Source organism: Nicotiana tabacum, chromosome 9, assembly GCF_000715075.1.
Source record: "Nicotiana tabacum cultivar K326 chromosome 9, ASM71507v2, whole genome shotgun sequence".
In the NCBI taxonomy this organism is placed as follows: Eukaryota; Viridiplantae; Streptophyta; class Magnoliopsida; order Solanales; family Solanaceae; genus Nicotiana; species Nicotiana tabacum.
The window spans coordinates 10,240,416-10,253,494 of NC_134088.1; the positions used below are offsets into that span (position 1 = coordinate 10,240,416).

The 13,079-nt window shown below is 42.3% G+C and overlaps 1 pseudogene; it reads right to left on the reverse strand.

Moving 5' to 3' along the window:
* LOC107775570 (class V chitinase-like) overlaps positions 1-13,079 on the reverse strand; it is a 35,908-nt pseudogene that overhangs the window by 7,190 nt on the left and 15,639 nt on the right.

Sequence of the window (13,079 nt, forward strand, 5' to 3'; positions counted from 1 at the left end):
CGCGCCGAGAAGTCCCACATTGGGGGTAAAGCGCTCCCTAATAAAGGCGACTCCATACCTAGGGGCTCGAACTCGAGACCTCTGGTTAAGAGTGGAGGAGTACTTACCACATTGGGGCCCGACTAAATCCGGATTCGCGCTGAGAAGTCCCACATTGGAGTTAAAGCACTCCCTAATAAAGGCGACTTCATACCCAGGGGCTAGAACTCGAGAACTCTGGTTAAGGATGAAGGAGTACTTACCACTCCACCATAACCCTTGTTGGTCTCTTTATTCTATACTCGATAAGTCTATACAATACATGAACTATAGTACTTTAAAAACATTGATAATGTATCAAATTTAACAAAACTATCGTCCAAATAGAATAGTCATGCATTCCTAGGAATTTAATGAGAAAATATTCACTAATAAAAATGACGTATTTTGACAATTAACTACAAAAATGCTAAAGAAAATAAAGAAAATAAAGTTTGAATTTTTTTCCTGTTACTCAAAAGCACTTAAATATCGTGGTATGTTGCAAATAACTATTTTAGTTTTATTAATGATGATCCCAATAGAACATTTAATTTATTTTACGGTACTACTTAGTAATAAATAAAATCTCCTATTTACCATTTTTTAATAAAACCAAGGAAATTCGACAAAATTACGTGTTATCCATATAAAAATAAATTTTAAAAAAAATAACTTGTACGAGAAAGTACCCAATTTTGATCCCCTGCAACCTGCCATGCAAAATAACCAAGCAATCCTCTACCTTTAATATATGTAACCTTATTTCTAACACTTTGTGTAGCATCATAGCTAATCCAATTATTTCCACAGTAACAATAATCTCCAACAATGGTGGCATTATACACAGTTGTGGAGCGATTCTGCATTATATAATTCTTAATTCGGTTATAAGTATCGACCCATCATCGACTGCACCAATATTTAATTTTCCGATAATAGGCGCCTCGAGACCGTGAATATTCGCGTTAACCAATCACCACGCATAGCCATAAAATGGAATTCCAAGAACCAATTTTTGTATTGGAATACGAGCTTGAATCCATGCATTAATTCCTGTTGGTTTTTTTAAATATATTAATGTTTAAAAGAGGGTGAATGAGAAATGGAGGGAAAATGAAATATTTGAGATTCCCTCCTTGATGAAGGAATATTTTCCCACATTGAAAGAGGAAGAGGTTTTTAATGGGTATATAAGCAATTTGTCACGACCCGAATTTCCCACTTTCGGGAGCCGTGATGACGCCTACTCGTAGAAGCTAGGCAAACCATAAACTTAGAAATCATTAACTCCTTTATTTTTAAACTTCTTACCAATTAGATTAACAAGGAACTAAACAATTAAATAATAGCGAAATATGAAATTTAGCGGAAATCTTATATAAATATAAAACCAGAATGTTTCGAAAGTCAATACATGCCTCTACCCAGAACCTGGTGTCACAACATCCACGAACTACTAAGAGTACTAAATACAACCGTTTGAAAGAAATATAACACTGTTTGTCTCGAATACTTGAGATAACAGAATATAAATAAGATAGAGGAGACGCTAGGCCTGCGGACGTCTGCAAGACCACCTCGGTGTTTCGGTAGACTGAAGGCTGGCTCCCCTACTGCTGCTGATCAAGTGCCGCTCTGGTATCTGCACAGAGTGCGGAATGTAGTATCAGCACAACCGACCTCATGTGCTGGTAAATGTCTGGCCTAACCCCGGCGAGGTAGTGACGAGGCTAGAACCAGACCCCAGATAAACCTGTGCAGTTATATAATATACAACGGAAATATAAACAGGTAATAACAATTTAAAGGGGAGGGGGAAACATGCTTCAGGGAAACATATCAATTCTATTAGAAACTTAATAAAGTATGAAAGAACGCTCGATGTCTACAATCAATACAATGACAATACTGTTGCGGTGCGCAACCCGACCCCTTATAATTTAACATTGTTGCGGCGTCTAACCCGATCCACATATATAACTGTTGTGGCGTGCAACCCGATCCATATATATAACTATTGCGGCGTGCAACCCGATCCAATATAATATCTGTTGCAGCTTGCAACCCAATCCAATATAATATATGTTGCGGCACGCAACCCGTTCCAAATATACAGTCATCAATAATCATAGTTAACTGTCCCGGCAAGGGAGAAACGGCCATAACCAAGCTTGTTCCAACACCTCAGCTAACTACCTCAGCTATAACTAAACTTGGTACAACACCTAACTACCCAGCTATAACCAAACTTGCTACACACCTAACACGAAGAATCATCAACCTAAGCGTCTGTAGTATCAATTAAGAACACAATGTAAGGAAATCTCAACTCAACAATAGCCCGGTAAGGGGGCAACACAATGATCTCTTCTCTTTCTCACTTTTACTTCACAATTCACTTCACAACTCGAGCCAATGCTCTAGAGTTTCGATTATCACTTATACTTTCACAATTCGCTATACAACTGGAGCCAACGCTCCTCAATTTTCATAGGTCACAACTCTCTTTCCACAACTTTACATAACAAATAGAAATCTTCACCAAGGCATGAATAATACAACGAGATCATGGAAATCACAAGATAAGACTCACGGTCATGCTTGACACCAACGCATAAATACTCATCACCATGCCTATACGTCGTACTCAACAAGAAACAAATAACAAATAGGACACAACTCTTAATCCCTAAAGTTAAGGTTAGACCAAACACTTACCTCGATGCCTCGAACACAACTCAAGCTTCAATTATAGCTTTACCCCTTGATTCCACTGCCAATTCGCACGTATCTAGACACAAATTACTTAATTACATCAATAAATGCTAAATGAATCAACCCCAATGCATGAAAATGAGCTTTCCAAAGTTTTACTCAAAAGTCAAAAATCGCCTTCGATCCCACATGGTTAAAACCCGAGGTTCGAACCAAAACCCGATTACCCATTCCTCCACGAACCCAAATATATGATTTGTTTTTAAATCGGACCTCAAATCGAGGTCCGAATCCCCAATTTTTGAAAAACCTAGGTTCTACCCAAAACACCCAATTTTTCCCATGAAAATCATTGATTTGAAGTTGAAATCATGTTAAAAGATGTTAATGATTGAAGAAAACTAGTTAAAAACGACTTACAATTGATTTGGAGAAGGAAGGTTGTTTGAAAAATCGCCTCTTATGTTTTTGGGGTTTTGAAAAATGGAAAATGACTGAAAATACCGTCTATTTATACCCTTCTCAGACCCCCTGTGCGGACCGCACAAAATGGACCGCGACCACATAGGTCTCTATCGCGCTCCGTACGAAACCGACCGCGGACCGCACTGCAGCGCCCTGTGCGGGTCGCACAAAGCCGATCGTGGCCGCACTGCCTTCACCGCGCACCACATAAGGTCGATCGCGGACCGCACTGGTGGGGTTCAGAGACCTGCAACTTCTGGTTAACAACATCATACGAACTTATCCGTGCGATCAAATCGCCAAAATAACCTCAATAATGACTTTTTCAACCAAACTTTACAGAAATGACTTAAACCTTATATAAGACCTGTACCGGGGGCTGGAACCAAAATACGGGCCCGATACCATTATGTTCTAACCAAATTTCATTTCAATTTTCCTTAAACAGTTTCAGAAAACAATTTCTTTTAGAAATTCATTTCTCGGGCTTGGGACCTCGGAATTCAATTCCGGGCATACGTCAAGTCCCATATTTTCCTACGGACCCTCCGGGACCGTCAAATCACGGGTCTGGGTCAGTTTACCCAAAACATTGACCGAAGTCAAATTAATTCATTTTATAATTAAATTTTATTTTTTTCACAGAATTTCATATTTAAACTTTCCGGCTACGCGTCCGGACTGCGCTCGCAAATCGAGGTAATTTTAAATGAGGTTTTTCAAGGCCTCAAAACATGGAATTTAATTTAAAGCAAGGTCATCACATTTTCCACCTCTAAAATAATTGTCCGTCCTCGAATGAACAGAAAAAGGAAGTACCTGAGTCGGGGAAAAGGTAGGGATAACGGCTTCACATGTCGAACTCGGACTCCCAAGTCGATGCCTCAGGAGGCTGACCTCTTCACTGAACACGAACAGAAGGAAAACTCTTCGACCTCAACTGACGAACCTGCCGGTCTAGAATAGCTACCGGCTCTTCCTCATAAGACAAGTCCTTGTCCAACTGGACAGTGCTGAAATCTAACACTTGGGATGGATCGCTGTGATACTTTCGAAGCATGGACACATGAAACACTGGATGCACGACTGATAAGCTCGGTGGCAATGCAAGTCAATAAGCCACCTCTCTTACTCGATCAAGAATCTCAAACGGGCCAATGAACCTAGGGCTAAGCTCACCCTTCTTCCCAAATCTCATTACGCCCTTCATAGGCAACACTCAGAGCAATACCCGCTCTTTCACCGTAACAGCCACATCTCGAACCTTTCGGTTTGCATAACTCTGTTGCCTGGACTGAGCTGCACAAAGCCTATCCTGAATAATCCTGACCTTGTCCAAAGCCTCCTGAACCAGATCCGTAACCAACAATCGAGCCTCTCCCGGCCCAAACCATCCAACCGGAGATCGACATCGCCTACCATATAAAGCCTCATAAGGAGCCATCTGGATACTCGACTAGTAGCTGTTGTTGTAGGCAAACTCTGCCAAAGGCAAGAACTGATCCCATGAACCTCCAAAGTCAATAACACAAGCTCGGAGCATATCCTCCAAAATCTGAATAGTCCGCTCGGACTGCCCGTCCGTCTGAGGATGAAATGCTATACTCAACTCAACATGGGTGCCCAACTCTCGCTGAAATACTCTCCAGAAACGTGAGGTAAACTGTGTACCTCGGTCCGAAATGATAGATGCAGGCACACCATGAAGGCGAACAATCTCCCGAATATAGATCTCAGCTAACCTCTTGGATGAATAGGAGACTGCCACAGGAATGAAATGTGCTGACTTGGTCAGCCTATCAACAATGACCCACACTGCGTCGAACTTCCTCCGAGTCTACGGAAGTTCAACAACAAAATTCATAGTGATTCGCTCCCACTTCCACTCGGGAAGCTCTATCCTCTGAAATAAACCACCAGGCCTCTGATGCTCGTACTTAACCTGCTGACAATTCAAACACCGAGCTACATGTGCAATGATATCCTTCTTCATTCTCCGCCACCAGTAATGCTACCGCAAATCCTGATACATCTTCGCGGCGCCCGGATGAATAGAGTATCGGGAGCTATGGGCCTCCTCTAAAATCAACTCTCGGAGGCCATCCACATTAGGCACACAAACTCGACCCTGCAATCTCAAAACTCAATCATCATCTAGGGTAACCTGCTTGGAACCTCCGAGGTGCACCGTGTCTCTAAGGACACACAAATGGGTATCATATGCCGATCATGGATACGCTCCAATAAAGAAGAACGAGCGACCGTGCAGGCCAATACACGATTAGGCTCAGAAATATTTAACCTCATGAACTGATTGTCCAAAGCCTGAACGTCCAAAGCAAGCGGTCTCTCACCAACCAGAATATAAACAAGACTGTCCATACTGGCTGACTTCCTACTCAACGCATCGGCCACCATATTGGCCTTTCCCCGATGATATAAGATAGTGATATCATAATATTTCAACAACTCCAACCACCTCCCCTATCTCAAATTCAACTCCTTTTGCTTGAACAAATATTGGAGACTCTTGTGATCCGTGAACACCTCACATGCCACGCCATATAGATAATGCCTCCAAATCTTCAATGCGTGAACAATGGCTGCCAACTCCAAATCGTTAACCGGATAGTTCTTCTCATGAATCTTCAACTGTCGTGAAGCATAGGCAATGACCTTGCCATCCTACATCAACACCGCACCAAGCCCAATACGAGATGCATCACAATAAACTGTATAAGGCCCTGAACCTGTGGGCAAAACCAACACCGGTTCTGTAGTCAGAGCTGTCTTGAGCTTCTGGAAGCTTGCCTCACACTCATCTGACCATCTAAACTGGGCACCCTTCTGTGTCAGCCTGGTCATCGGGGTTGCGATAGATGAGAACCCCTCCACAAACTGATGGTAGTAGCCTGCCAATCCCAAAAAACTCCGAATCTCTGTAGCTGACAATGGTCTAGGACAGTTCTTGACTGCCTCAATCTTCTTTGGATCAACCTGAATACCCTCTGCCACTACAACATGACCCAGAAATGCAACTGAACTCAACCAAAACTCACACTTCGAGAACTTATCATATAACTGACTATCCCTTAAGGTCTGAAGAACCATTCTAATATGTTGCTCGTGCTCCTCCTGGCTGCGGGAATATATCAAAATATTATCAATGAAGACTATCACGAAGGAGTCTAAATAAGGCCTGAACACTCGGTTCATCAACTCCATAAAAGTTGTTGGGGCATTGGTCAACCCAAATGACATGACCAAGAACTCATAATGTCCGTACCGAGTGCGGAAAGCTGTCTTAGTGACATCGGATGCCTTAATCCTCAACTGATGGTAGCCAGGTCTCAAATCAATCTTTGAAAACACCTTGGAACCTTGAAGCTGATCAAACAAATCATCGATCCTCAGCAATGGATACTTATTCTTGATTGTAACCTTGTTCAACTGCCGGTAATCAATACACATTCTCATCGATCCGTCCTTCTTCTTAACAAACAACACCGGTGCACCCCAAGGCGAAATACTCGGCCTAATGAAACCCTTCTCAAGCAAGTCTTGAAATTGCTCCTTCAACTCTTTCAACTCAAGCGGGGCCATACGATACGGCGGGATAGAAATGGGCTGAGTGCCCGGAGCCTAATCAATGCAAAAATTAATATCCCTGTTGGGTGGTATACCCGGCAAGTCTGAAGGGAAAACATCAAGAAACTGTCGAACAATGGGCACAAAATCAATAGAGGGAACATCGGCACTAGAATCATGAACATATGACAAATAGACCAAATACCCCTTCTCGATCATACGCCGACCCTTCACATGAGAGATAACACTATGGGTAGAATGACTAGGAGTCCCTCTCCACTCTAAACGAGGCATACCCGTTAAAGATAAGGTCACAGTCTTGGCATGATAGTCCAAGATAGCGTGGTAAGGTGATAACCAGTCCATCCCCAATATAACATCGAAATCGACCATGTCTAAACGCAACAAATCCACACGAGTCTCAAGACCCCCAATCACCACAATACAAGAACGATAGACTCAATCAACTACAATAGAATCACCTACCGGTGTAGACATATAAACGAGAATGCTCAATGAATCACTAGGCATAACCAGATATGATGCAAAATAAGATGACACATACGAGTAGGTAGACCCTGGATCAAATAACACTGAAGCATCTCTATCACAAACCAGAATAGTACCTGTGATAACCGCATCTGAAGCCACAGCCTCGGGCCTTGTTAGAAGAGCATAACATAAGGGGTGGTCCTACCACCCTGGGCTCTATATCTGGGATGGCCTGCAGCTGGCTAGCCTCCACCTCTAGCGGTCTGGGATCTACCTTTAAATCCTCTACCTCCACCTCTAGCACATCTACCCCCACCTCTAGCTGGCTGGGCGGTCTGTGGAGCACCTAGTGCCTGGACCATAGCATGAGAACCCTGCTGCTGCGACTGAGTACCCACCAACCTCGGGCAAGTCCTCCTGATATAACCATACTCACCACAATCAAAACATCCACCTGAGTGCTGTGGCTGAGGAAACTGAGACTGACTTCGAATGACCACCCCGAAAACTCTGGAGCGGCGGTGCACTGATAGGAGCTGGTGGTGCACTGTAGGACTGCTAATCGGAATACTGCATCTACGAACCACGACTACCTGAAGCACCATGAGAGACCTGAAGAGCTGACTGAAAGGGCCTAGGAGGATAGCCTCTACCATGTGAATCTCTGCCTCCAAACGAGGCACCACAAAATCTACCTGAATGATAGGGCCTCTTATCCGACCCATGACCACCTCCTTGCGACAGGACCATCTCCACTCTACGGGCCATATTGGCTACCTCCTGAAAAGTGATCTCACTCCCAGCCTCCCTAGCCATCTGAAGGTGAATCGGCTGAATAAGACCATCAATAAACCTCCTCACCCTCTCTCTCTCGATAGGAAGTATGGCAAGAGCATGGCGAGCTAATTCCATGAACCTGGTCTCATACTGGGTAACAATCATGGAACCCTGCTGGAGGCGCTCAAACTGCCTCCGATAAGCCTCTCGCTGAGTAATGGGGAGAAACTTCTCCAGAAATAGTTGTGTGAACTGCTCCCAAGTCAAGGCTGGCAATCCGACTGGTCTCGCTAAGCACTAATCCCTCCACCAAGTCTTGGAGGATCCGAATAAGCAAAATGTAGCAGAATCGACCCCATTGGTCTCAACAATGCCCATGTTCCTGAGAACCTCGTGGCAGCTGTCTAGATAATCCTGGGGATCCTCAGTAGATGCATCGCTAAAAGTAGAAGTTAAGAGCTTGGTAAACCTATCCAATCTCCACAAAGCATAGGTGGACATAGCCGCTCCATTACCGGTCTGAGCTACCATACCCCGGTGTACTACTCCAACTGGCTGAACCGCTAGAGTCTGAATTTGAGGAGCTACCTGCTCCGGAGTACGAGTAGCAGCAGTTTGTTCCCCTCCTCCAGTTTGAGAGACGGTTGGTGCTACAGGAAGCAAACCTGCTCAGGTGACACTCTCCATGAGGCCCACTAATCAGACAAGAGCATCTTGAAGGACTAGGTAGCAATAAACCCCTCTAGGACCTGAGCTGGGCCCACCAGAGCTGCTGGGGCCGGAACCTCATCGTCAAAGTCAACCTGAGGCTCCGCTACTGGGGCTGCTGCTCGGGGCTGAGCTCTACCCCTACTCGGCCTCTGGCACGGCCTCAGCCTCGCCCTATACCCCTCGTGGGAGCTACTGCTGGGGGCTTGGGCTACTGAGCGGTAGATGAGGAAGCGCGTGTTCTCGCCATCTGCGAAAGAACAAAGTAGAAGTTCAATTAGCATTGAGAAACAAAACCACACGATGAGAAAGAACAAATGTGAATTTTTTCCTAACTCTACAGCCTTTGGGGGATAAATACATACGTCTCTGTACCGATCCCTCAGACTCTACTGAGCTTGTCCGTCAATTTTAAGACCTATGTAACCTAGAGCTCTGATACCATCTTGTCACGACCCAGATTTCCCACCTTCGGGAGTCGTGATAGTGCCTACTCGTAGAAGCTAGGCAAGCCATGAACTTAGAAATCATTAACTCCTTTATTTTAAAACTTCTTACCAATTAGATTAACAAGGAACTAAACAATTAAATAACAACGGAATATGAAATTTAGCGGAAATCTTATATAAATATAAAACCAGAATGTTTTGAAAGTCAATACATGCCTCTACCCAGAACCTGGTGTCACAACATCCACAGACTATTAAGAGTATTTAAGTTGCGGCGCGCAACCCGACCCCTTATCATTTAACATTTTTGTGGCGTGCAACCCGATCCACATATATAACTGTTGCGTCGTGCAACCCGATCCAATATAATATATGTCGCGGTGCGCAACCCGATCCACATATATAACTGTTGCGGTGTACAACCCGATCCAATATAATATCTGTTGCGGCATATAACCGAACCTAATATAATATATGTTGCGGCACGCAACCCGTTCCAAATATACAGTCATCAATAATCATAGTTAACTGTCCCGGCAAGGGAGAAACGGCCATAACCAAGCTTGTTCCAACACCTCAGCTAACTACCTCAGCTATAACTAAACTTGTTACAACACCTAACTACCCAACTATAACCAAACTTGTTACAACACCTAACACGAAGAATCATCAACCTAAGCGTCTACAGTATCAATTAAGAACAAAATGCAAGGGAATCTCAACTCAACAATAGCCCGGTAAGGGGGAAACACAATGATCTGTTCTCTTTCTCACTTTTACTTCACAATTCACTTCACAACTCGAGCCAATGCTCTAGAGTTTCGATTATCACTTATACTTTCACAATTCGCTATACAACTGGAGCCAACGCTCCTCAATATTCATAGGTCACAACTCTCTTTCCACAACTTTACAAAACAAATAGAAATCTTCACCAAGGCATGAATAATACAACGAGATAATGGAAATCACAAGATAAGACTCACGGTCATACTTGACACCAACACATAGATACTCGTCACCATGCCTATACGTCGTACTCAACAAGAAACAAATAACAAATAGGACACAACTCCTAATTCCTCAAGTTAAGGTTAGACCAAACACTTACCTCGATGCCTCGAACACAACTCAAGCTTCAATTATAGCTTTACCCCTTGATTCCACCGCCAATTCGCTCGTATCTAGACACAAATTACTTAATTACATCAATAAACGCTAAATGAATCAACCCCAATGCATGAAAGTGAGCTTTCCAAAGTTTTACCCAAAAGTAAAAAATCAGCCCCGGGCCCACATGGTCAAAACCCGAGGTTCGAACCAAAAACCGATTACCCATTCCCCCACAAAACCCAAATATATGATTTGTTTTGAAGTCGGACCTCAAATCGAGGTCCGAATCCCCAATTTTTGAAAAACCTAAGTTCTACTCAAAACACCCAATTTCCCCCATGAAAATCATTGATTTAAGTTGAAATCATGTTAAAAGATGTTAATGATTGAAGAAAACTAGTTAAAAACGACTTACAATTGATTTGGAGAAGGAATGTTGTTTGAAAAATCACCTCTTATGTTTTTGGGGTTTTGAAAAATGGAAAATGACTGAAAATCCCATCTATTTATACCCTTCTCAGACCCCATGTGCGGACCACACAAAATGGACCGCGGCCGCACAAGTCTCTACCGCGCTTTGCACGAAACCGACCGCGGACCGCACTGCAGCGCCCTGTGCGGGTCGCACAAAGCCGATCGTGGCTGCACTGCCTTCACCGCGCACCACATAAGATCGATCGCGGACCGCACTGGTGGGGTTCAGAGACCTGCAACTTCTGGTTTTAAGCCTAAAACATCTGAAACCTACCCGAAACTCACTCGAGCCCTCGGAACTCCAAACCAAACACACGTACTAACTCAACAACATCATACAAACTTATTCGTGCGATCAAATCGCCAAAATAACCTCAATAACAATGAATCAAACCTCAAAATCAAGAACTTTTTCTCAAACTTATCAAGTATCAAATTTAGAAATTTAGGTCCGAATCACGTCGAACGACGTCCGTTTTCGACCAAACTTTACAGAAATGACTTAAACCTTATATAAGACCTGTACCGGGGGCTGGAACCAAAATACGGGCCTGATACCATCTTGTTCTAAGCAAATTTCATTTCAATTTTCCTTAAACAATTTCAGAAAAAAATTTCTTTTAAAAATTTCTTGGAATTCGATTCCGGGCATACGCCCAAGTCCCATATTTTCCTACGGACCCTTCGGGATCGTAGAATCACAGGTCCGGGTCCGTTTACCCAAAACGTTGACCGAAGTCAAATTAACTCATTTTATAATCAAATTTTATTATTTTTCACAGAATTTCATATTTAAACTTTCCGGTTACGCGCCCAGACTGCGCTCGCAAATCGAGGTAATTTTAAATGAGGTTTCTCAAGGCCTCAGAACACGGAATTTAATTTAAAGAGGTTATCACACAATTGCTCTTCTTCTAGCTCTTAAAGAGTTGAGAAGAAGGCAAGCCTCGCGCCGTCGTCGTTCGGCTTCGGCTTCGGTCAAATGATTGATTGATTAATTTTTTGGACCAAATTTACTTGTTAATAGTAAATATTAACAGAAATATTATTAAATATCCATTTTAATAACAAACTATTAATATTAAATCAAAGAATATTAATATTAAAAATCCAACCATTTCCAATTTTTCGTTTTCTATTTTTGTAACAGAAAATTAACTACCCTCTTCAATTTCCTCTTTATTATTGAGTAAATAACCATTTATGTTATGGCATTTATGCTATGGCCGTTTTGCATAAACAGTCATTCTAAAGAGTTGCACCTCTTCAGATTTCAGCCCAACATTGGCTATAAATACAAGTCCATTCTCTAAGAATTTTCATACGAATTTCTGAATTTCTCCTCCTTCTTCTGCATTATTTTAACTTCAAAGAAAACAATAGTAAGTGTGATTTGCTACCGAACTTTGTGTTCGCTGAAACACTGGGTTGAAGTACCACTACACCGGTGTGTAATTCGTTCAATCCTGGGAGGAAATAATCCATAACCTTGGGTACTAGGAGAGGATTAAATTCCTTAAGGAAACACTGTGAATTCAATGGGCTCGGATTAACTTCTGTTTCATTTATATTTCTGTTTTTGTTATTTTATTTTCTCCAGAACTATTTTATAAATAAAGTTTACTAACAAGCTTAAGGAATTTAATATTTTTTTGTATTTGTATTATATTCACTGTTCTGGAGATTAAAACCTTTGTGATTTTTTTACTCTGTTGGAGATTAAATTCTACATGATTTTAACGTTTGTTTGTGTCATTCTTTTACAGAAATGACTAATGATAACGGAAACTAAACTGTTCTGATGGTGACTACCAATGCGTCGATAAGCCGAACATCGGCACTGGCACCGGCGGAGAAACCCGAAAAAATTTTTGGGTTAGATTTCAAGCTGTGGCAGTAGAATATGTTCTTCTACTTAACTACTTTAAGTCTGCAGAAGTTCATCAAGGAAGATGTTCATGTTCTGCTTGATGAAACTCCAGAGAATGAACGCTTTCTTGTGATTAAGGTGTTGAAGCATTCTGATTTTTTGTGCAAGAATTATGTTCTTAGTGGACTAGAGGACGGTTTGTATAATGTTTACAGTGGCATGGAGATGTCAAAAGAATTGTGGACTGAGCTTGAAAAGAAATACAAAACTGAAGATGTCGGGTTGAAAAAATTCATTGCCGCTAAGTTTTTGGATTACAAAATGGTAGATAGCAAGTCTGTTATTACCCAAGTCCAGGAATTGCAAGTGATTATTCACGATCTCCTTGCTGAAGGTATAAATCGAAT